Source organism: Globicephala melas, chromosome 16 (genome assembly GCF_963455315.2).
Source record: "Globicephala melas chromosome 16, mGloMel1.2, whole genome shotgun sequence".
Classification (NCBI taxonomy): domain Eukaryota; kingdom Metazoa; phylum Chordata; class Mammalia; order Artiodactyla; family Delphinidae; genus Globicephala; species Globicephala melas.
The window spans coordinates 81334826-81359070 of record NC_083329.1 but is presented as its reverse complement, the minus strand read 5'-3'; positions in this window follow the sequence as shown (position 1 = coordinate 81359070).

Below are 24245 nucleotides of genomic sequence, written 5' to 3'. Positions count from 1 at the left end.
ATAGACTCAGCATTGGTGGAGCTCAACAAAAAGAAATGAGGGTCGTATTACCCTGACACCTAATAAGTGCTAAACAAATATTGGCTATTACCATTCATTTGGTCAACATGTATTGAATGCCTACAACATACAAGCCTCAGTGCCAGGAATTACCCATACAAAGCATAAGGCAAGGTCTAGTAGGAAAAGGGAGGGAGATAAGTACACAAAGGAAGAGAATTGAGTGTGGCCAGCACTATGATAGGAGGAAGCGCCTACTGTCCTAAGCTGGATCTTGAAGATGGACAAGGTGGGAAGGAGGAGGCACGTGGTCAGGTCATGGGAGCATCTTGCTCACATAAAAGTATAGCCAGTAGAGAAAACCTGGTTCATTCTGGAAACTTCAGAGAGTTCGGCATGGTGGAGATGCAGAAGGTGGGTAAAAGGTGTCAAGAGATGGAGTCAGAGAGGTGATGGGGCTGGCCTTGTGTGCTATACCAAGGAAACTGAGGGACATTGAAACATTGCAACCAGAGCAATTTGATGATCAGATCCAAGAACTGTATTCCAGGCACTGTACTAAGTACTTTGCATATGTTACCTCATTTAAGTTTCTTTTTTTTTAAGATTTTTTTTTTATGTGGACCATTTTTAAAGCCTTTATTGACTTTGCTACAATATTGCTTCTGTTTTATGTTTTGGTTTCTTGGCCACGAGGCATATGGGATCTTAGCTCCCCGACCAAGGATCAAACCCGCACCCCCTGCATTGGAAGGCGAAGTCTTAACCACTGGACCTCGAGGGAAGTCCTTATTTAAGTTTCCTAGTCACCCTGTGAAGTCAGCCATTTTCTGTATTTTACAGCTGAGAAAACCAAGGCTCGTAGAGATGAAGTATCTTGCCCAAAGGCACACAGTTATTAAGTGGTAGAACTGGAATCTGAATCCAGACCTTCCAAAGCCCAAACCGTGATGTTGGTTATGTCTTAATCATGATATTAACCGTGATAGTGCCCTGCACCAGTTAGGTTCTCAGAGCTCCATGGGAGAACACTTGAGGGCAGAGTCTAGGACAGTAGCAATAGAGAGAGACTGGCATGCGTTGGAGAGGTCCTAAGAAGTAGAGTCTGCAGGAATTGGTAAGTTGAATGGGAGGGAGGCTAGAGGGATGATGGTGTCATTTGACCAAACAGGGACAATACAGGAGGAGGAGCAGGTTGTGGGGCGAGATAACAGTTTCTCTTTGGGTCGTGTTGAGTTCAAGTTACCTGGGGGAAAATTCAGTGGACCAGAGTAGTACTCGGAAGTCTCTGGGGTCTAAGCTCAGAAGAGAGATGCTGAGAATTAGTTAGATGTGGGAGATGTAGAAAGCAAGAAGAGAAAGCTGATGATGAACATGGGTTCTGTCATCGCAGCAGAAGTGTTTTGGGTTATTGATTTCCTAGACAATAGTCTAAGGAATTGATCTTCCATTAGCATGTGCAGAGGTGAGTCACATGTCTTCAATAAAATTCGAATTTCTTCCTTCATAGAGTTGGTCACACAAGAAATTCTTACATTGTAATGCTACCTTATATGACTCTGATTTAAAGCCTCTGTTTGAAAGGTCTAATAAAACTAAATGGAACAATATCATCAAGAAGGAAAGAAAACAAAAAAATTAACAGCCCCTGACATGGGAGAATGTGCTGATCAAAGACAGGCATTAGATTCAGACCCACAAGTGGCAACTTCTGAGCCCAGAAACCCATTAAATGGTCTTCTCCATACATTTCTGTTAACGGAAATCTTAAGTGCTTAAGGGAACTATTTATCCTTTTTCCATCACTTCGGTGCGTTAATTTGTGAAGTCCTCTGAGGTCATTAAATAAGCATCAGATGAGAAAATGCATCTCATGATTTACCGTAGATAGTTTCCCACAACATAATTCTTAAGATGGAAAGTTCCCTTTGAATAGGCCAGAGTCCTCCACTGGCCAAACAGCTTTTTGGTTTTTTGGGGTTTTGGGGTTTTTTCCAGCACTCTAGGCTGTTCTATACATGAGAAAGGGCTAAAGTCAAAATAATAATATAATTTTTACCAAACGTTATGGGCTGAATTGTGTCCCTTAAAATTAATGTACGGAAGCCTCTACCCCCAGGAACCCAGAATGTGACCGTAGTTGGAGATGGGTTTTTAAAGAGGTAATTAAGGTAAAATGAGGTCATTGGGATGGGCCCTATTCCAAAAGACACACACACAGAAGACAATGTGAAGACACAGGGAGAAGGTGGCCGTCTGCAAGCCAAGGAAAGAGGCCTCAGGAGAAACCAATCCTGCTGACACCTTGATCTCAGACTTTTAGCCTCCAGAACTGGGAGAAATAAATGTCTGTTGTTTAAGCCCCCTAGTCTGTGACACTTTGTTCTGTCAGCCCCAGCAGACCAGTACACCAAATAACCAGTATTTTCTCTCTCTACGTGACTATAAACCAACAGAGAGCTAGATATGAGTGGGGCGTTTGGGCTTGCAGCGTTTTCATGGTGTGAGCCATAAAAGCAGATGCCACCTTAGAAACGGCTGCTTTAAATCCTGGAGTGATTACAGCAAATGCAATGCTTCAATCCAGGAAAAAGACAAAGCTGCTTTCAGAGGAAGGCAGGAAGGGGGAACCTGAGAAGCCATCTGTACGAGGGCCACAGATAAAAGCAGATGTGTCTGCAATATACCTTGCCTTCAGCCTGAATTTTCTTTGGTCAAAACTCAGTAACTTGGCAAATCTCATTGTGCCATTTATAAGCGATTGCTGGAAACAGGGGAAGGCAGGCATCTAAGGCAGGTGGGGGCTGGGGGGCAGGGCAGGATGGTGGGTAAGGGATCAAGATGCTCATTGTTGGCCTGTCCATAGGCCTTTGAAAAGGATGCAATTTCTCTATCCGTGTTTGCTGAAAGAGAACTCTGTTTATCGTCCATCTTGGTGAGATTAAGACCCTTTCAGAAGTAAGCAGGAAGGAATTTTAATTTGCGTGCTCTTCTGTTTTCATTTTTTTACGGGAAAAATCAAGTGAGTTGATTTTGAAAAAGACAAATGTGATTGTAGTTCCCTGGGTTACAGCGTATTTTCTCCTCTATATGGTTTGTAATTTTGGACTGCTTTCTTTTTTTTCCTTTTTCTTTTTCCGTCTTCCCTCCCTCCCTCCCCCACTCCCATTCCCTTCCTTCCCTTCTCTTTGAACCAGGGCTCTCTGTAACACACCTATCAAAAGACACAAGATACACTTCGAGCTCAGCACAATGCTGCATTACCCGCTAACCCCAATTTTGCCCACAGACTCTGTCCGGAGGTGGGGGTCTGTGATGTTGCCCTTGGCCGACCCAGAGTCACAAAAATCGTTCACCCACGGACTGGTAAGGAGCAAGGGGGCTGGGGAGGGCAGCTGCTAAGGAATATTTATCAAGTGTCCCCTTTCTCCTGCTCTGACCACTGTCTCTCCACATCCTTTACCAGCTATGGTCCTGGGTGGTGTTCTGTTCTAATCGGGGCTAATGCTCTCAACTAATGTCTTTTTTTAAAAAAAATATATTTTGGCCCCAGCATGTGGGATCTTAGTTCCCCAACCAGGGCTCAAACCCACACCCCCTGCAGTGGAAGCGTGGAGTCTTAACCACTGGACCACCAGGGAAGTCCCTCTTAACTGATTTCTGAGACCAAATTATTATTCTGTTTGGACCCAGGCATGTCAGCCTTTCCCAGTCTCCCCTGAAGCACCCCCAGGGATTGTTGGGGAGTCTCTGTTCCTTAAGCCAGGCAAAGGGCCAGTTGTAGAGAAAAAGCCCCGGAGACCGCCTGCCCCAAGCTTTCTGAAGGACTGACCATGCAAATATGAACCTTGTTACAAAAGAAAATTTCACGAGAGATGGGGAGGGCGCCTGGGAGGAAACGGTGTTGGTCAACTACTGTGCCCAAGAAGAAAGAAGAAAGCTCTAGAGCGCGTGGGCGAGCAGTCTCGGGGCCCAGGGGCTGTTTTCCTGGAGGAGCTGGGCTTAAAAAGCAGCCCATAGAGTCAGACAGACCTGAATTTGAATTCTCATCCAACCCCTTGCTGACAGCGAGACTGTGGAAATCTCTGGAAGCAGAAGTCACAGCACTGTAGCGAGGTGGGTTTAGCAAAGAAGCCTGTGCAAGAGCCCTTCTCACCCCATCTATGCATTGGAAGCTACCGGTGAATCTCACAGAGACTCCCACCCTACCTTCTCCCCACAGCCGTCGAGGGCAGGCCGTCTGGCACACACAGCAGCATGTACAGCGTGTGTGCACACCAAGGGCTAGGAGCAGCAGCAGGACTGCTCTCAGGGGAGGACACCAGGGCATCTAAGGTAGTTGCCCAGGTGAGTTAGGAAGAGGCTGGAGCCAAATACGATGACCCGCCCCCACACCTGGCACAGAAGCTGGGACCCCTGATGGCAGCAGGTTCCTCACTGTCAAGGTTACACCAGTAGGGAGAGAACATGGTCTTTGGGTATCTTTCAGCTGACTTGCTGTTGAACCGAACCAGAGGACTTTCAGGGCTGGGTTCATTATATGATCCTTCTGCACAGGGTGGGCTGATAGGGTCGTGATGAGATTTGAAGGCCCCAGAAAGACCTTCTCTTTGCCCATGTAGTGGAGCTGATGTTGTAGCCCTTACCTGTAGCTTCGTGTCTGCTCCCTGGTCTTAGAGGCCAGGAAGAGCCCAGTGATTACCAGGGACCCCAAGTCCCCTTGATGGAGGCGTCATTTCCTACCACAGTGGTTTTGAAGCTGTGTTCACAGAAGCCCCAGGGGTTCCAAATGAGCCCTGAAAGCGCCCAAGCAGAGGAGTGTGGAGCTGACAGAAGCCCCCCTCCCCTGCTTCAACGGAGAGGCACGATGTCATCTCTTTGTTACGGAACAAAACTTGGGTCTGCTTGCCCACACCCAGGAAAGCCAATCTACTGACACCTGGTGGTGGTGAAGAGAAGTGCAGTGTTTATTGAAGGCGCCAAGCAAGGAGTCCAGACAGCTAGTGCTCAGAAGGCCCAAACTCCCTGATGGTTTTCAGGGAAAAGTTTATAAAGACAGGGTGAGGGAGGGGGGCTGTGGGGTGTGTGATCAGCTCGTGGACCTTCTTCTGGTTGGCTGGTGGTGAGGTAACTGGGAGTCAACATCATCAACCTTCTGGTCTCAACGAGTCTGGGGTGTACGTGCTTGTGGGCAGCATACAGTTAACTTCTTCTACCTGGTGAGGGTTTCAGTATCTGCCAATCAGCTCAAAGGACGTGGCTCAGAATATTATCTATTATCTTTCTTTAGTTCCTCCTCAAGGGCTATGGATAGCCCTTGAGGAGGAACTAAAGGTCCTTGACTCTGTGTAATGACTAAACTATTATTATTTTTCTTGCTTGATTATTTTCCTTTGTTTCTACATTTTCTCACCTCTCTGATTAAATTTATTCTTTGGAACTCGGGGAAGGCTTAGGAGGCTAAAGTTTCTCTACAGACAAGAGAACATGGGGCGGGGGGCGTCTGTCCCAGGAAGACCCCATAGAGTGCTGCTCAGTTACATCTTTTCTATATACTTTGGGCTCTGGATAAGATTTTCCTTCAGTAAAGGCTTTAACTAAGGTTCTTTGGTTGAAAGCTACAGAAACCAACTCAGGCCAATAAGCAAAGAGGGGACTTATTGGAAGAAGCAGCCCCTGAAGGTGCTGGCAGAAAGGCTCATCCGTCTCTCTGCTGCTGGTTGTAAAGAACTCAGCCTTTGCTCCATCAACACCTCACCCCGCTCAAGAGTGTAAGGGGTGAGAGGTGGGCCCTCGCCTCCATGGAAGAGAGAGGCTCTGAGGCCACAGCACAACCACATGTGCCGGGAAGCGGGCAGAAGCTGGATGTCAAAAGTGAAACTCTCATGACAACATTTTGGAAATCACTGTGACTAGAAAAGGATGGTCCCCCGATCAGCCACCTGTCCACTCCTCCAACCTCTCTGACCCCTTCAAGATGTGATAAGGCAGCTGGCACTAGCTGTGTGCTAACCTTACACTTCCTGACGTGTGCAGGAGCAGGTGTATCAGACAGGCAAAGCCGTTCTCTCTGGGCTTTTCTAGACCTTGCCACCCTAACTTCTGCCACTCCTACTCTGCTTTGGCAGACCCCCTCCTAACCGCACCCCCATCCCAGGTGTTAACACCTGTGAAACCTTCCTGGACCAGGACAGAAAAGGGGAGCCAGCAGGTGGTGAAGGGGCAGGAAACAGATGTTGGAGAAAGAAACTATGTGGAGTCCCTACCAGTTGCAGAGAGTGTCATGACAAAGGCTGAAGGGTGACTCTGGCTTCCCTGAAGGTGTATCAACACCCCACCGGGGCAGGAAAGACCCAGCTCACTGTGAGACGAAGCCAGCTGTGACTGGAATGCCTGCAATCTGTGGGCTGCTCAGGGCAAGGCCTGTCCAGAGACAAGCTTGCAAGGCTCTCAGCAGAATCTGCCTCATTTTAATGAAATAATCATTTTAATAAAATAACAAAAATCAGGGACTTCCCTGGTGGTCCAGTGGTTAAGAATCTGCCTTCCAATGCAAGGGACCTGGGTTCAATCCTTGGTCAGGCAACTAAGATCCCACAACCCGCAGGGCTACTGAGCCCACACGCCACAACCAAAGAGCCCATGCACAGCAACTACTGAGCCCACGCACTCTAGAGCCCACGCACCACGCTAGAGAGAAGCCCGTGCGCCACAACAAAAGATCCTGCATGCTGCAACTAAGACCCAAAAATAAATAAATAAATATTTTTTTAAAAAACAAACATTCGGCATTACCAGCAACCCCTCTGGTGTCACTCTCGTCTCCTTTCTTTGCCTCCTGACTCCTAAATCAAGCTTTACCAAGAGTCACTGAGCACCTCTCCAGGTGTCCTGACCCTGTGTAGGAAATGGGCATGGTGCTTCTGGATTGGAATTGCTACAATTCCACTCCAGGTGCTCCCTGATTTCTAGGCTCTTCTAGTATCTCGCTCTGGTCCATTCAGGTTTGTTTAGGAAGCTCAGTGGCAGTCGCTGTTTAACGTTTTGCCCCATTTGAGCACTTGTGAGGAAGCCTGGCCGTATGGTAGACAGACCGATGTTGCTTTCCACACGTGATTATCTCAGCCCAGGGCCTGAGAGAGCAGAAGAAGTGACCCCCAGGGTCATCCGAATTCATTTGCCTGGAAACCCAAGCAACAGGGAGCTAGGCTGAGGAAGTTTTTCCACACGAGATCGGGTGAACTTGGAGCTTTTCTGAATCTGGAAAGGGACAAACATTTAGGTGCACCTTATGTCCCGCTGAGGAGAGTTTAACTGTAGCTGTTAAGAAAAAGATTTAAGGACAGGGCTTCCCTGGTGGCGCAGTGGTTGAGAGTCCGCCTGCTGATGCAGGGGACACGGGTACGTGCCCCGGTCCGGGAAGATCCCGCATGCCGCGGAGCGGCTGGGCCCGTGAGCCATGGCCGCTGAGCCTGTGCGTCCGGAGCCTGTGCTCCGCAACGGGAGAGGCCACAACAGTGAGAAGCCCATGTACCGCCAAAAACAAAAAAACAAAACAAAACAAAAAAAAAGATTTAAGGACAAAGATGTTATCAGATGGAGGCAAGACCACAGCAGCTTCCATTTTGGCATTAAGTAGCTAATCTCGGTGTCACCTAGCGGTGTGACCTCGGTGTCACCTGGCCTTTGTGAGCCACACGAGCCATCCCTCACTTCTGTCACTTCTGTAACTCTGTCGTTGGACTTCAAGAGACCTAATCCTCGAGGGACTAGGGATAGCTTTACCATTTCTCTATCTACTGGATACTTGAACTCTTACTTACTTACTCAAGGTCCACTCTGTTCCAGAAGGGATTGAAAGCAAAGCCTGAGAACTGGGTGGCAGGGGAACTAGAAGGTGGGGAAATAACCCTAGACTGAGACGTAGGAACTTGGATCACAACCCAACAGCTCGCCCACTCCATGACCTTCTGTTTCCTCAGCCAGAACACGAGGAAGTGGACTTTCAGCTCCAACGTGCAGTAATCTGAGATGAGAAGCTGAAACGACCAGAATCAAACATGGGATATAATCTGAGGAATGCGTATCCCATCGCAGGGCCTCTTGGCATCCTGGAAGCTTAGAATAGGTTCCAACTTTCCAAAGGGCAGAAACGCAGCTTGAGTGGAAATATATGGCTTGGGACTTTATTCCGTCCTCCCATCAAAAAAAATTCTCATCCCCTCAGAGAGAGAGAGATATAGGCTTTGGGGGATGGTGCAACCTGAGAGTACTTCTGTGATTAATTAGGTCCTAACAAACATTTTGGAAAAGAGAAAACAGCTGGCCCTTTTACAAGACTATTTTATGCAAATCACTGTTAATAAATAGACTTTTAAAAACAAGAAGTGGGACTTCCCCGGTGGGGCAGTGGTTAAGACTCTGCGCTCTCAATGCAGGGGGCCCAGGGTTCAATCTCTGGTCAGGGAGCTGGATCCCACATGCATGCCGCAACTAAGAGTTTGCATGCCACCACTAAGGAGCCCACCAGCTGCAACTAAGACCCAGTGCAACCAAATAAATACACAAATATTTTTTTTAAATTAAAAAAATTAAAACCCAGAAGCGTTTGCTTTTCTAAGCCTTTCTCTACGGCATCCAGCAAAGTCAAGAGTAGAGCAGTCCGACACAAGCTACTGCAGCTCGAGGTATAACAGTCAAGCCCCCGCTCTCACCATGGTCCCCAGTGCTGTCGGCTCGCAGAAGCCTCTGCAGCCTCTAGGGACCAAAGGTTCGCCTCACCAACCATACCTTCTTCCTGGCCATGCACAGCACTTCCACGAGGCTTCCCAGCCATGCACTCAGGTAAAGCTGCCCTGCTCCACTACGAAACGGAGACAGGAAGAGCTCAAGAATTTCTGCCCTTCAGGACTTCACAATCTAGCCTAACGAGGAAGCCAAGATGTGAACAGATTGATAATATGATGTGGTGTAGCATAGCGTTATGGGCTGTGTTGTGTCTCCCCAGATTCACAGGCTGAAGTCCTAACCCCTAGTAACTCAGAAAGCGACTGTATTCAGAAAAAGTATCCTTAAAAAGGTAATCGAGTTAAAATGAGGCATCCTTAGAAGAAGAGATCAGGGCATAGACACACACAGAGGAAAGACCATGTGACGACACAGGGAGAAAGTAGCCAGTCAAGGAGAGAGGCCTCAGGAGAATCAGCCCTGCTGACACCTTGAGCTTGGACTGCCAGCCTCCAGAACTGTAAGAAAATAAATTGTTGCTGAAGCCCCTGGTGTGTGGTACTTTGGTATGGCAGCCTGAGCAAACTAATACACATAGTTTTTCATTCATTCATTCAGAGAAAAGATGTGCAGCACCTGTTGTGCAAAGCCTGTGCAAGATCCTGGAGCTACAGAGTAGAATAAAACAGAACAGCTATTCTCAAAACCGTTCATAGGTTAGCGAAGAGGATGGATATTTATACACATGTGAGTGTTAGTATGATAAGTGTTATGGTACAGGAATTTTAGTTATTTACATCCCACATTGCTCTGAGAATTATTCAAAAGTATAAACAGTGTTGTGATGGGTAGGAGGATTACTTTGGAGGAGTTTAGAGAAACTTCACAGAGATGAATTTGATAGGTGAGCTAGGACCACATTATAAATTTCACGGGCCCTGGACACTTGCCCTTGTGCGTTCCCTCCTCCATAAAGAATACTTAAAATTATATTTTACTGATGGCACTGGTGAAAGACAAATATATAATATTATAAATCAAAGCACTCTATTTTATCTAAAAGTTCATTTTTCTCTTGATTTTCAGAGAAACTAAGACACTTTTATGGCTCCCTGAAAGTACTGTGGACTCCAGGCACAGTGACTCGCGTGCCTGGTGGGGAATTCAGCCCCGAGGATGAGGGAAAAGGCATTCAGTGTAAGAACTCAAAGCCAGGAGACAGCACAGCATATTTGTAAAATGTCAAGTTCAATGTGGCTAGAGCTACTGGGACACTAAGGGAAGAAGAAAGCACAAGAGGCAGACCTGGGCCAACTGAGAAAGGTCTGGAATGTTACATCAAGGCAGAGGTGTGCTGGTAAATGCTTAACTACCAGCTCTCTGGAGAAAAAAAGCCCTGATTTGCAGTATTTGCCAACTTCTTGGGTATAAATTCTCCTACCGTGGCCAATTTCAAGCTGCACCACGGTATCACCAAATGCAGAGTTGGGAAGGGAAGTTGGCCATCAACTCTTGCAAGCCGTGCAGGCAGCCTCCAGTGCATTCTGCACTAAAGCAGTGAGGAGGGATTTTTGTTTCTAGGAGTGGAGACCCGTTAAGTAGGAGACTTACACAATAGGATCTTTATTTTAAATCAGTCTGTGTGTCTGATAGAATTCATTTGGTTGCAAGTAACAGAAAAGCCAACTAAAATGGGCTTAAACTAACTGATGTAATGGGAAATTGACTTAACATAATAGGAAGTCCAGGGCTTCCCTGGTGGCGCAGTGGTTGAGAGTCCGCCTGCCGATGCAGGGGACGCGGGTTCATGCCCCGGTCCGGGAAGACCCCACGTGCCGCAGAGCGGCTGGGCCCGTGAGCCATGGCAGCTGAGCCTGCGCGTCTGGAGCCTGTGCTCCGCAACGGGAGAGGCCACAACAGTGAGAGGCCCACATACAAAAGAAGTCCAGAGGTGACAGAGATCTGTTACTACAGAAGCTGACAATGCCCTTTAGGCCTCTCCATTCTGCTGTCCACAGCGCTTGCTTCATTTTAAAGCTGGCTCTTCTGCTGGTTGGAGAACAGCTGCCAGTAGCAATTGAGAGTAAATGCTTCCTTGTTCACATCTACTGGGCAGCTTCCCACAGTCCTCTAAGAAGAGTAAGAGGCAATTTCCTAGTGGCTTCCAATGAATCTCTCTTCCTGTCTCATTTCGGCAGAATCAATTACACACACATTTTAAATCCATTGTTAACAACGGGGTGGGACAGCCCTTATATACTTGGACCAATTCCTGGGTCTAGAGTTGGGGTCAGCATCCCCCTGAGACACAGGGGCTATATGGGGAGGGGAGGATACCTGAACAAAATTGAGGTTCTGTTAAGAAGGAAGAAATGGGTAATGTCATTGGGAAGTTTTAAAAAAATAAACTAATGGATCTTGGGTAGGAAACCAACAAGTGTACTTTCCATTCTGTTAAGAGTATGAAAGATGGAGTCGATTGGATAGAGGAGGGAGGCTAATAGGACTCTTTTGTAATTGACAGGGAAAGAGGTGATGAACACCTGAATTCCAACAGTGATCACAAAGCTGGTGGAGAGAAGGAAACAAATTTAGGGAATGCTTAGGAATTAACAGGACTCAGAGCCTGATGGAAGGCGAAGCATTAAAAGGCATCCTTAGCAGTTTGTGGAGACATTAACCAACACAGGGAACATAGGCAAACACAACTAAGGATGAAGATGATGCGTTTGGTTTTGCATATTTTGACTCTATGTGGGACGTTCAAGAAGAGATGTCCAGTATCAAATTGAAAAACAGGGGACTGGAACTCAGAAGAGAGGTAGGAACCAGAGAGATTGATGAGTCATAATTATAGAGATGGTTGCTGAAGCTATAGACCTGGATGACATCTCCTTGGAAAAACATGTAGACTGAGAAAAGAGTGGAGTAAAATGAGAACATTGTTAAACGCCAGTATTTAGGATGCGGTGGGAAAACATGATGCAACAAAGAATAGCCCAGATTTGGGGTTGAGACTCCCTGGCCTTAGAGATCTAGACAGAACTGCTTTGGACCCCACGTTCCAAATTCCTGGGCTCTGTACAAATTCTGCGAATTCCAGGGGCTAACTCTCTCCCGGCTGCATCTGACTCCCAGCATCTGCATCCCTGAAATGATCTCCACAATTCATTACATCCTTGGACTAGAAAATACAGCCTCCAGTTTCCAGCTTCAGACCAAAAGCAGTAACAAGAATGTAAATTTTCCTGAAGATTTAGAAGGGGAGATGACAGGGATTGGAAATCTGCGTGGTATCGATGGTAGATATTTCTGTTCTCCTAAAGTCCTGTTGAGATTCACCACTCTAGCCCCAGTTCCTGGATATGACAAGAGCTCTATGTATAGTTTCTGAATAAATGAATTAATGAGCAAAGGTTATTCTCTGTGATCCTCCCCCAAACCAGGCTCTGGATTTCTCTTTCTCCTACCCAGATTCCACCTGGGCTCTCCAACCTTCACAGTTATTTGCTAAACCATACAAATTCAGTTCTTTCTGGCTTTCACCCTCAAATTTGCAATCACAAACACATCAAGTTGCTTAGCAAAACTAAGAGCTTCTTTTCAAAAAAAATCATATCATGATTCCTCCTTAGAGATAATTTAGGTTGTTTGTTTGTCTATTAAAATTTTTGGCTGCATTGGGTGTTCGTTGCTGCGCGCAGGCTTTCTCTAGTTGCGGCGAGCGGGGGCTACTCTTGTTGCAGTGTGCAGGCTTCTCATTGTGATGGCTTCTCTTGTTGCAGAGCATGGGCTCTAGGCGCACGGGCTTCAGTAGTTTTGGTTTGCGGGCTCTAGAGCGCAGACTCAGTAGTTGTGGCCCACGGGCTTCGTTGCTCTGCGGCATGTGAGATCTTCCCGGACCAGGGATTGAACCCACAGCCCCTGCATTGGCAGGCGGGTTCTTAAACACTGCGCCACAAGGGAATTTCCCCTATGTGCCTTTAAAATAAAGCTCAAGTTCAACTTTTGTGACATGTTCCTCAACTCCCCCAGACAGATTTATTTGCTTCCTTCTATGTGATCCTGCAGCACTTTGTGTATAATTCACTATTACCTTCTAATTTCAATACCATGTGAGAAGCAGCATTTAACACACAGAGTTACAACTATTTTTTGAGACATTCGTCTCCTCCGATGCCTGGCATAGATTAATAGCAGATCCTCAACAACTGCTTCTTGAATCATGACAGACATTATTATGTACCAGGCAGTGTGTTTAGGGTTTTTGCACATCTCTTCATCTAACCTTTAGAACCATGGGGTAGACACTTTGGTTCTCCGTTTAATAAATTACAAACTGAGGAACAGAGAAGTTAAGTAACTTACCCAAGGTCACACAGGTAGGCAAATAGGTAGCTAGACTAGGATTCAGACTCAGGCAGTCAGTTTCCAGAACACTAGCTCTTAAGATGTCCCTACTGTGGTTTGGAGACCAGTCCCAGGAAACCGTATCCATTCAATTTGAAATATTTTTTACACGAGGGGAAGATTTTTCCAAGGGACCCTGTGAAACAGAGGGATTTACTTGTATGCTATTTATATCTTGCACAGAAGTGACTTCCATGGCCTTAGAGGGCTAGAAGGGCCTCTTCTCAGGCCACCTCCAGGTAGGCACAGCTACCCTGAGCTTGGTCATTCATCGCTGGGACAGCGACGGGGAGCTTGGAAAGTAGGGCGGGAGAGGAGGACTGTTTTCTAAGCCACACTTTGCCCACACCTACAGTGAGGCTGTGCTTATTATCCATTTCTTTCTCCCTCTAGGAGTTTTTATGTCTGTTTTTGAAAAAAAAGCAGGCACTAGGCTGAACACCCCCCTAGTTGCTGTAGCCCCTCATGGCAGCTCCATGAGGCAGACAGCGCCCGGGAGGACGGCGGGCTGCGAAATCCCGGATGACGCGCTCATAGGCGGATCTGGCTCAGAAGTGCATCCTCTGAGCGGCCGGGAGACAGGTGCCGGCCCCAAGCAGCCCACGGCTCCGCCGAGCCCACTCGGGGCCTGCCTGGGGTCTGCTTGCCACTAACCAGGTTGAAGGAAAGCGCTGCTCTTCCCTGTGGAGGGGCGACTGGCCTTCGTGTTCAGCGTCTGTGAACTCGTCACTCCTCAAAGCACAGGGAGAAGCTCGTCGGCATCCCCTGCTGAGGTCCCGCGGAGCCTGGGAAGGTGGGGTGTCAGCCCCAGAGTCGGCTCGCGGTCACAGAACCAAAGTCCACGCAGATTCCCCTTCCTCAAGAACAGAGACCAGCTGGTTTGGACTCGCTGGAGAGCTGGACCTGCAACGGACACATTTCCCCAGGCTTTCTTTGGGCCCTTGAAGGGATCTTACTTAAAACGGAGTGGAGCGTAGGTATGAGCGATGCCAGTTACATAGGAAGGAGACCTTGCAGAGTCTGTGGAGGCCGCGGGCCCCATGGAAGGTGCACGGCGGCGGGGGGAGGATCCACCACCGTCAAACTCTGGCTTCCTCAGTTACTGGCTCCATAAACTGGTAAGCTACTTAATTGCGCCTTGGTTTTCCCCACTCATTAATTGCACTGCTTTTCTATTAAATGCCATGTATAAAATCACCATATATAAAATGGGACTAGTAACGCTTCATTTGCAGTTGTGGAAATTACGTGAGAGGATGCAACCAGAATTGCCCAGCAGTTGTTCCCTCGGTGATACTTATCACTACTAGAGCATTTGTAACATCAAAGTGTGATTTAGAGACAGAAACATAGGTATGTATTGTTTGGCCACCAGTTCAGCTGCCGAAATGAAGGAAAGTAAATGTTCGACAGAAATCATTTTATCTCTTAAACATGTTTCTTAAGAAAGAAAAGGAAAAGGTCTGATTTAGTCACAGAGTGTGGGTTAACAGCTGAGTGTTACTAAAGGAATGGAAGTTGAAGTGCCCAGGTACCTGGTCACCTCTGACACAGGCCTGGGACCCTCGTCTGCAGTGCTGCAAAGCTTGCGCCTGGACACACCTCTCCTGGAGCGACAAACTACAAAGAAACTACACGGGACTAAAAATAACTGTGTGCATGCACAGTTTGGGCAAATTCTGGACCCAAAAGATACAGAAAGACAAAAATAAAGTAAAAAAAAAAAAAAAACCAACAAAAGTCCCAACTGCCACTTCTGAAGAGCCTGGAGCAAATACAGGGTGTCGGGAGCAAAAGCAGGGCACTGCGCACGCCCCCTGCACGCAACACCGCCTAAGGGGTGGGCAAACCCCTAAGCCACCCCTCCGGCCCGACTCCTGGACGCACCGCTACCCTCACGCCCTATAAGGAACAAGCTCGCGACCACGCCCTCTCAGAGAGTAAGCAAGAAAGCCAGGGAACCTGATGTCTGTTCTCTCTCCCCTCTGCTGCAGCAGGGCCCCCATAAAGCCTTGCCTGAATTTCTCATCTAGCCTTTAGTCAATTTCTATTGATTGGACAAGGCCTAGAACCCTGGTATGTAACACCTCCAAGGCAAAGGCAGCTAAGGACTGCCTAAGAGAAGAAGTTCTGGACACTGTCCAATCAAGCGGGAGCTCTGCTCCCAAGGCCCTAGGGGGTCAATCTCTCATCTGTCTGCTCCCTCATGCTGGGAGGAAGTGCTGCATAAATTAAATCGCTAACGGCATCACATGATTTCCTTTACCTCTGTCCCCTGAAAACCTCCTAACTGGGTGATCTGACCCCCAGATCTAGGGAAAAGGCGTCCAGGAAAGCAATACTGGTGGGCATTTCACCCCGGAGGAGCAGATATCATCACCAGCCTTTTAAGGGCGTCATAAAGGTAGACACAAGGAATGCACTTCCTCTTGAAGAAAAAACATCCAAGGAGCTCACCTGGGCCTCTTGGCTTTACAAACACCCACCCTTCTCTCCTGCCCCCTGTTTTGCCAAGCTCCACGCTGGCATCCTGCAGATGGAGGCTGCACTGTGTATTCCCGGGCAGCTCCAAGGGGCTCGTGACCCCATGCTGCCCTCTGTCCCGGGCTCCCGTGCAGGCAGAAATTCCCATTAGACGCCAATGTGGAAGATAGGACCTCGCTGGCAGGTATTGTGCAGGACTGAACTGGCCCAGCTGCTCTGCGGCATTTTGATTGATGTGAGTCCGGATGAGACCTTTTAAAACTCGATTTCCTTTGGAAACGCAGTTTGGAAAATCACTCTGGCTGTGTGTGTGTGGGGGGGGGTGTGGGTGGGTGGGTGTTCACATGTGTGTACCCTGCATGCTCCAAATGAGTCTTCAAATAAAATACCTATTGAATTTAATTGAATTCAGTTGATTTGAGGATTTCCAAAGGTAAAGAATAAAACTCCACATCCCTGGACTTTTAATGGAGGAGTGATCCAGGCCTTTCCATTCTAAAGCACGCTAAAGGGACTCATAATTTTACATGGGATCAAATACTTCTTCAAAATAAGCAGGTTTAGCAAATTTCCATGAAGCCCCAGAGTGTTTCCAACTACAGAAGCTCACTCACATTCAAGCAAGTATAAAAGATGTAGCTTGGGCTTCCCTGGTGGCGCAGTGGTTGAGAACCCACCTGCCGATGCAGGGGACACGGGTTCATGCCCCGGTCCGGGAGGATCCCACATGCCGCAGAACGGCTGGGCCCGTGAGCCATGGCTGCTGGGCCTGTGCGTCCGGAGCCTGTGCTCTGCAACGGGAGAGGCCACAACAGTGAGAGACCCGCCCACCACAAAAAAAAAAAAAAAAAGATGTAGCTTTACCCTACAGGACATCAGACAAAACTGTCCAACCCTGCATCTGCCCCTGGCTATGCTGGAAAGTAAGCCTAGTGATTCTAGAATTCCACAGTCTAAACAACAGCTAGGGTGACAAGACTCTCTAGGAAAATTGCATCTGTGTGATACAGTGAATCAGCCCTCAGACACACATCTGCTGGCAATCAGATCAACTCGTTCAGGTGTTTGCTTTGGGAAGCTGTCTGTTTTATAAAGGCAAATTGTTCCGAGTGGTCTAATCATTTCCCTTCACACCGGGCTTTGGCATTTCTTTTGGAATAAGAAAGATATGAGAGGGCTTTCCTGGTGGCGCAGTGGTTGAGAGTCTGCCTGCCGATGCAGGGGACACGGGTTCGTGCCCCAGTCCAGAAAGATCCCACATGCCGCGGAGCGGCTGGGCCTGTGAGCCATGGCCACTGAGCCTGCGCGTCCAGAGCCCGTGCTCCGCAACAGGAGAGGCCGCAACAGTGAGAGGCCTGCGTACCTCAAAAAAAAGAGAAAGATATGAGGATGTGAAACTCATGACACTCTGCTGGCTGCTGTGAGTTCAGAAGTCCATTTTGATAGTGTCTGTGTGTTGTACTCTCCTCCACTGAGGCTGCCTTTCCCTGCACAGCACCGTATCTCACGGGTGGTGACCTCATAAGGAGAAACTCTTGGGACTTGGAGGAAGGGGCACCTTTTGAGAAAGAAACGAGTGGAAAACTAACCCATCAATGCTGCACGCTGGGAGAGGTGCAGCCCACCAGGAGGGTGAGTGGCTCACATCCTCAGGACTGGAGCGACTTCAAGCCTGTGCCCTAACCAGCTCTGTTGACCCCATACCTAAGCACAAGACCTGCTAACACAGGGGATGATCTGCACACAGACCCTGAAGAACGGGAGAGGCAGAAGGTTCGAGTGTGGGCTTTCTGATCTCGTGCAGGAGAGGGCGTCCTAATTCCAGGAGAGCACTGCTGTCCCTTAGCCAGAATGCCGGCGGCGGGGAGAAGCGCGCTCTGCAGCCTGCCTTGGGTGTTCCTCATGCTCTGGTTTGTACTCAGAGCACAGAAACCAGACCTTTTCTGACCTGGGAGCTAGAGTCCTGAGCTGTCCCCCCGTGGGGTGTCCTGCGGAGACAGCAGCCACCGTCTTCGTCCGTGAACACGTATTCACAGGCCTGCCATGGCTGAGGGATCTGGGTCCTGTGACAGCGAGCCTGTCCCCACAGGGTCACCAGCTGCACGTGGAGGATGAAATGACAGCGCTGGGCCTTAAAACCTGGACACCAGACTATGAACCTCAGAGGCCGTGCAAAGTACTGCCCAGCCAGGGGCCCCGCCTAAGGCACGCAACATGTCACCCTGCAGCCAGAGCTCTTTTCTCAGTTGTGATCCGTGTGTCCACCCCACTTCCCGGCATTTGACGTTCCTGAGGTTGGAAGCCATGAGTTCAGTCTCTACAGTTTTTGACATAGAAATTTTGGTGGATTCAGATTGTACGGTTTTTCGGTTGGGTTGTTGGGTTGGTTGGTTGGTTGGTTGGCTGGTTAGCTAGTTGGCTGGTTAGCTAGTTGGTTGGTTGGTTGGTTGATTGGTTGATGGGTTTATCTGGCTGGTTGGTTGGTTGGCTGATGGTTACTTGGATGAGCGGCTAATTGCAAACACATGTTCACTCTGATAATTGCAACTTAAAGGGGGGTCAGATGGCCTGGGCTCTAGTACCAACTCCATCCCTAGCTAGCATCACTCCCCGGGTGGCTTAGTTTGGGTTTCCCAAAGACAGAGTCTGAGGCGAGAATCTGGGGACAAGTCACTTCTTTGAGAGCTGGTCCCAGGAAGCACAGGAGAGGGGGTGGGCATAATGAGGCAGCAGAGAGAGAAAGCCAGTAAAGGACATGCTAATGGCTGGGTCACCTGGGTTGAATCTCAGCAGGGCAGCTTCAAGGAGAAGTGTTGTCCAACTGAAGGCTGGGGAGAAAGCCACCAGTGCCACCTGCTTTGGTGGAAGTGTGCCCCCTCAGCATTGTTCAGGCTGCCCTGCACACAGGCTGAGCAAGCATCCATGGGAGAGAAGTAGAGAAATGATGCCCAAGGTGGAAACCACCCACCTCTGTCTGAACCGTCCACTGAAGCTGCTCACCAGCTCAGGTGGCTGTGGGGATCAGCTGCACCTGCTACGGGGCCTCAGGGTCTTTGTCAGTAAAATGAGGTAGTTGCACTAGAGCATGTCCTGGCTCCCTCCATCCCTAATAATCTCTGCACAGCCCTTTCTATCACAGATGCGCTCATGGGCAAGCAGGCCACTGCCTGGTCGGTGACTCATGCCTCCATGGGTGGCAAGACCACCGGAATGGCACCAGCATGTGCTGTGATCCCCTGGTTTGACCTTGGAGAGCTGCACGTGGTGGGACGCCCATGGCACGCAGCAAGAGGGCTGCAAAAGAACCCAGTAACACCAGAAGATTTGGGTTGCCGAGTTCCTACAAAGTCAGAAAGAGAAGTGAGTAGTCTAGTTATTGAAAAGTCTCGAAAACACCCACCAAGTTAACAGGCTAACGTCTTGATCTAGAAACTTAGGTTTTGATGACCCTTTCTTTTTGCTTAGTCTCCGTCCATAAAGTGGAGAAAATACAGTACCTAACCAATGATGAATGCCTTAGATTGCACACATTATATAATTCAGAGTACTTTCCATCCATTATCTCATTTAAACTCCCCAATAATTTGTAAGACAGGTAGGAATTATTTCCCCATTTTAAAGTGGGTAAACTGAGTCTCAAACTAAAAAGGAATATTAGCAATAAGTCGCGTTTTTATCGCACTCTGTGTTTCTGAAGTTACTGTGGTGGCTCATCTTTGCTGCATCCCTCCTCTTGTTCTGACAGCAGATGCAGTCCTTGACCACAGGGCTGGACGTGTGTCTCAGGCACAGCAGTCCAGCACCCGGGGCACAGCGATTGGTCCAGGAACAAGCCAGTTAGGGTTCTTTTTTGTTGCTTTTCTTCTAGAGCCGATGGGGTGAGTCTCTTTGCTCTCAGATCTTGGATTTGGAAGAAAGAGATTCTGGATCCTGTCATAGAAAGTGAAAGAAGTGAAAGGAGAAAATGAAGCCGAGCGGGGTAAGCAGATGGGAGAGAGAGAGAGAAAGGGAGCCCTAATGAGGCTGCGACTCCACTTCCAGTCCCTAAGACTCCAGAATGGTCCTGGTCTCTGTCCTTCTGAGGCTCGGTTAATTGTTCATTGTTCCGAACTATGAACCATGCTGTGTGCTTCTAATAAGTCCGCTCTTAGTTGAGCTTCCAGCATGAGTCAGTCTCCCTGGTAAACATACACTCACCAGGCAACCAGGGAGCCAACAATTCAGCCATCCAATCCTCTAGAAGGTGTCAGTGACAAATTCCTAACTGTAGCTTAATAGAGTCAGATGATTGACTTTAAAAGATAAAAATGGCAGGATGAAATTTTTTTTACCTTAATCTGAGCTGCTTCTAAATTTAAATTTGATTTTAAGAACTTATGCTGAATATAAAACCAGCATAGTCTGTACACCCACTTTGATAGCAGCATTACTCACAATACAAAAAAAAACAAAAACAAAAAACACAATACCTGTATGGGCTGAATGTATATGTCCCTCCAAAATTCATATATTGAAACCTTAACCCCAGTGAGACTGTATTTGGAGTAAGGAAGTAATTAAGGTTAAATGAGGTCATAAGGGTGGGTCCCTCACCCAACGGGACTAGTGTCCTTATAAGAAATGACAGCAGAGAAAACACTCTCTCTCCCCTGTGTGCACACACCCAGGAAAGGCCACGTGAGGACATAGCAAGGAAGCAGTCATCTGCAAGCCGGGAAGAGAGCCCTCACCAGAAACTGAATCAGCCAAAACCTTGATCTTGGACTTCCAGCCTGCAGAACTGTGAGAAGATAAACTCCTGCTGTTTTAGCCACCCAGTCTGGGTACTTTGTTCTGGCTGCCTGAGCAGACTAGTGCACTGCCCAAGTGTCCATCAGCAGACGAACGGATAAACAAAATGTGGTATATACAAACAATGGAATATTATTCAACCTTACAAAAGGATGAAATTTTGACATATGCTGTAATAGGTTTGAAACTTGAGGATGTTATGCTAAGTGAAATAAGCCAGTTACAAAAGGACAACTCCTGTATGACTCCACTTACAGGAGATCCCTAGAGCAGTCAATTTCGTAGAGACAGAAAGTAGAGGGATGGTTAACAGGGGCTTGGGTAAGAGGAATTGGGGGCTGTTGTTTTATGGGTACAGTTTCAGTTTTGCGAGGGGAAAAGAAGGTCTGGAGATAAGGATGGTGGTGATGGTTGCACAACAATGCGAATGTACGTAACACTACTGAACTGTACACTTAAATTGTAAAATTTGTGTTACGTGGGGACCTCCCTGGTGGTGCAGTGGTTAAGAATCTGCCTGCCAATGCAGGAGACATGGGTTCGAGCCCTGGTCTGGGAAGATCCCACATGCCGCAGAGCAACTAAGCCCGTGCGCCACAACTACTGAGCCTGTGCTCCAGAGCCCGTGAACCATCGCTACAGAGCCCGCGTGCCACAACTACTGAAGCCCACGTGCCTAGAGCCCGTGCTCCGCCACAGGAGAAGCCACTGCAATGAGAAGCCCATGCACTGCAATGAAGAGCAGCCCCCGCTCGCCGCATCTAGAGAAAGCTTGCATGCAGCAACAAAGACCCAACGCAGCCAAAAATTTTAAAAAAGGTTTTTTTAAGCTTTTAAAAAATTTTATGTTATGTGTATTTTACCATAATTAAAAATATTTTTTTAACCCAACACGCTTACTGCAGAAAATGTGGAAAGTTTAAAACAGTTTAAGGAAACAGGTAAATGTTTACTCATAGTCTCACCATACAGATACCTTCATTATTAATATTTTCTTCCAGCTGTTTTATATATAACCTGTATGTGCATGTCACTGCTGGCTTGGGAAGCTGGCCAATTCACGGTGCAGTGCCCCCCACTCTTCAGCAACCTGAAACTCCCGTTCCCCATTAACAGGAGTCTAGCCTTCCCACCAGCATCCTCACAGTGCCTTTACTCCATAAAATTTCTGGGAGTTTCCAAGAGGTGTTCGTATGTCTCACATGTCCATCCTGGGGGGTCACCTGTCCTGGTGGCCAGTCGCATTCACACTGGACCACAGCTGCTCCAGGCTCTCCAGTCACTTCCTGCACCTTCTTAGTCAGCGTTTCTAGCCTGTGTTTGCTTATAGTAATTGTCTGTTTCTGTGTAACAAAATTTCCCCAAAACTTAGTGGCTAAACAAGGTTTACTATTTCATAGTTTCTTTGCTTCAGGAATTCGTGAGCGGCTTAGATGTGTGTTTCTGGCTCAGGGTCTCTCGCGAAGTTGAAGCCATAATGTTGACGGGGCTGCAGGCATCTGAAGGCTTGACTGATGCTGTTGGAGCTGCTTCCAAATGGCTCCCTCGCTTGGTTAGCAAGACTGACAGTCAGCACACATAGGTCTCTCCATAGGGCTGCTCACGTGTCCTGATAGCACGCAGCTGGCTTCTTCCGAGCAGCTATCCCAGGAGACAAAGCAGGACAGATGCAATAGTACGCCTGTGATCTAGTCTGTGACGTCACACTTTGTCATTTCCACAATATCCTGTTACTTATTCCACCCTATTCAGTGTGGGAGGAGCCTACACAAGGGCATGAAACCCAAGCGGGAAGGATCAATAATACACATATATACGGCTTCAGAAATACAACGTTATAACCAGGCTGGTAATGAAAAACAACAGTTGCCTGTTAACTCTTTTATCCATTCTCCTTCGCTTTATAGTTCTAATTAATGTGTTGTAATACTAATTCCTTATTTTTCAGTGTAACTTATTACCAGTTGATGTTCCACTATGGAAGATGTGAAGTTAGACTCCCTATATTGCTTCTTCAGCCCTACACTTCATCATACACTTCCTTCTGCCTTTTTTTGGTTACATCAATATAGATTATTTTATTATTATGTTCATGTAAGTATTATTCACAATTAAGTCATGTTGTATCCTATGACACATTTCCTTGTGTGGTTTATTTTTCCTGCAGTTAATAATATTTTGTTTGCTTAGGGGTTTTTTTTGTTTTTTTTGTTTGTTTTTTTTGTTTTTTTGCGGTACGCGGGCCTCTCACTGTTGTGGCCTCTCCCATTGCGGAACACAGGCTCCGGACGCACAGGCTCAGCGGCCATGGCTCATGGGCCCAGCCGCTCTGCGGCATGCGGGATCCTCCCGGACTGGGGCACGATCCCGTGTCCTCTGCATCGGCAGGCGGACTCTCAACCACTGCGCCACCAGGGAAGCCCTGTTTGCTTAGTTTTGTATGCATCTTTCATCTCCAAGATCTTTGGCAGAATTTTTAATAATCTTCTCCATTATGTTCCAATAAGACAATGGCCCACTCCCACAAGACGTCTTCTCTAGAGCCCTCTGTTCTTTTGCTCCAATTTGGTCTGTTTTCTCGAGGCTGCTGACTGTGTTGCTCTAGGAATCTCTTCACCAGGAAAACCTAGGAATTCCTTTCCCTCCCCTCCTCTTGAATTCTCTATTTTCTGAACCTCCCATCTTCCTCTTTATTTACTTACTAATTTGTTTTGGAGAAGAACATAATCCTATAGCTTTCTGTGAAAGGGTCCCTGAGATTTAAATTTTTGAGACCTTTCAAGTTTGCAAATGCCTTTATTCCATCCACGTTGCTGTGGTTTTTTTGGTTTTTTTTTTTTTTTTTTTTTTTGGTTGCACCGGGTCTTAGTTGTAGCAGACGGGCTCCTTAGTTGCAGCTCCAGGGCTCCTTAGTTGTGGCATGCGAACTCTTAGTTGCAGCATGCATGTGGGATCTAGTTCCCTAACTAAGGACTGAACCTGGGCCCCCTGCATTGGGAGTGTGGAGTCTTATTCACTGCGCCACCAGGGAAGTCCCCATCCACGTTCTTAATATGTATTAATATCAATGTGGCTGCACATGGAATTCCAGTATGGAAATAACTCCTCCAGAATTCTGAAGGCATCCCTGCCCTGTCTTCTCCCTTCTGGGGTTGCTGTCAGGAAGTTCAATGCCTGTCTTTCGTGTTATAGGTATTTCTGAGATAACTGATAATTCTTAACTGTTTATTCATATTTAGAAGTGAGACCTTAAGATCTTTGTTTGGAAGTTTTGCGTGCATGGGTGGGAATTTTTCACTTTTTGGCTTCCCTGTAGGGTGATCAGGAGGGAAATGCTTTGTAGGAAAACCCCTAAAGGCCATTAGCTTTAGTTCTTTTCTCTTGGACTCATTAATTTCCCCCAGAGAAAAGCCCTCCAATCTCCTGCCTATTAACACTCTGAACAGAAGATGGGGAATAAACTGGGGTGAGGGGAGTTACCACTCAGTATGTGGTTGTTTATTTACTCCCCAGTTTAGTTGTACCTCATGCTTCCACATTCAGAAGGAGAGAGTCAACCTCTGGCTTTGCGCTGAGGCAGGGTGGGAGCAGCTGCTTAGCAATGCAGCAAAGGAGAGAGGATCTGAAACATAACTACTCCTTTTTATCACTTCCAACAGGTCTTCCTATATTGGGCATGCCCCATGCCAATTAATTAATTCATTTAATTAATGAATTTCAGAGGTACCTCCAATTCCTCTGCCCTCGGGGGTTTGCAGTGAGAACTGGCTTGCTGCTTCCTGCTTCCATGCCATCCTTACTCCCCACTCTTGCGGTCTCAGGTTCCACTCTGA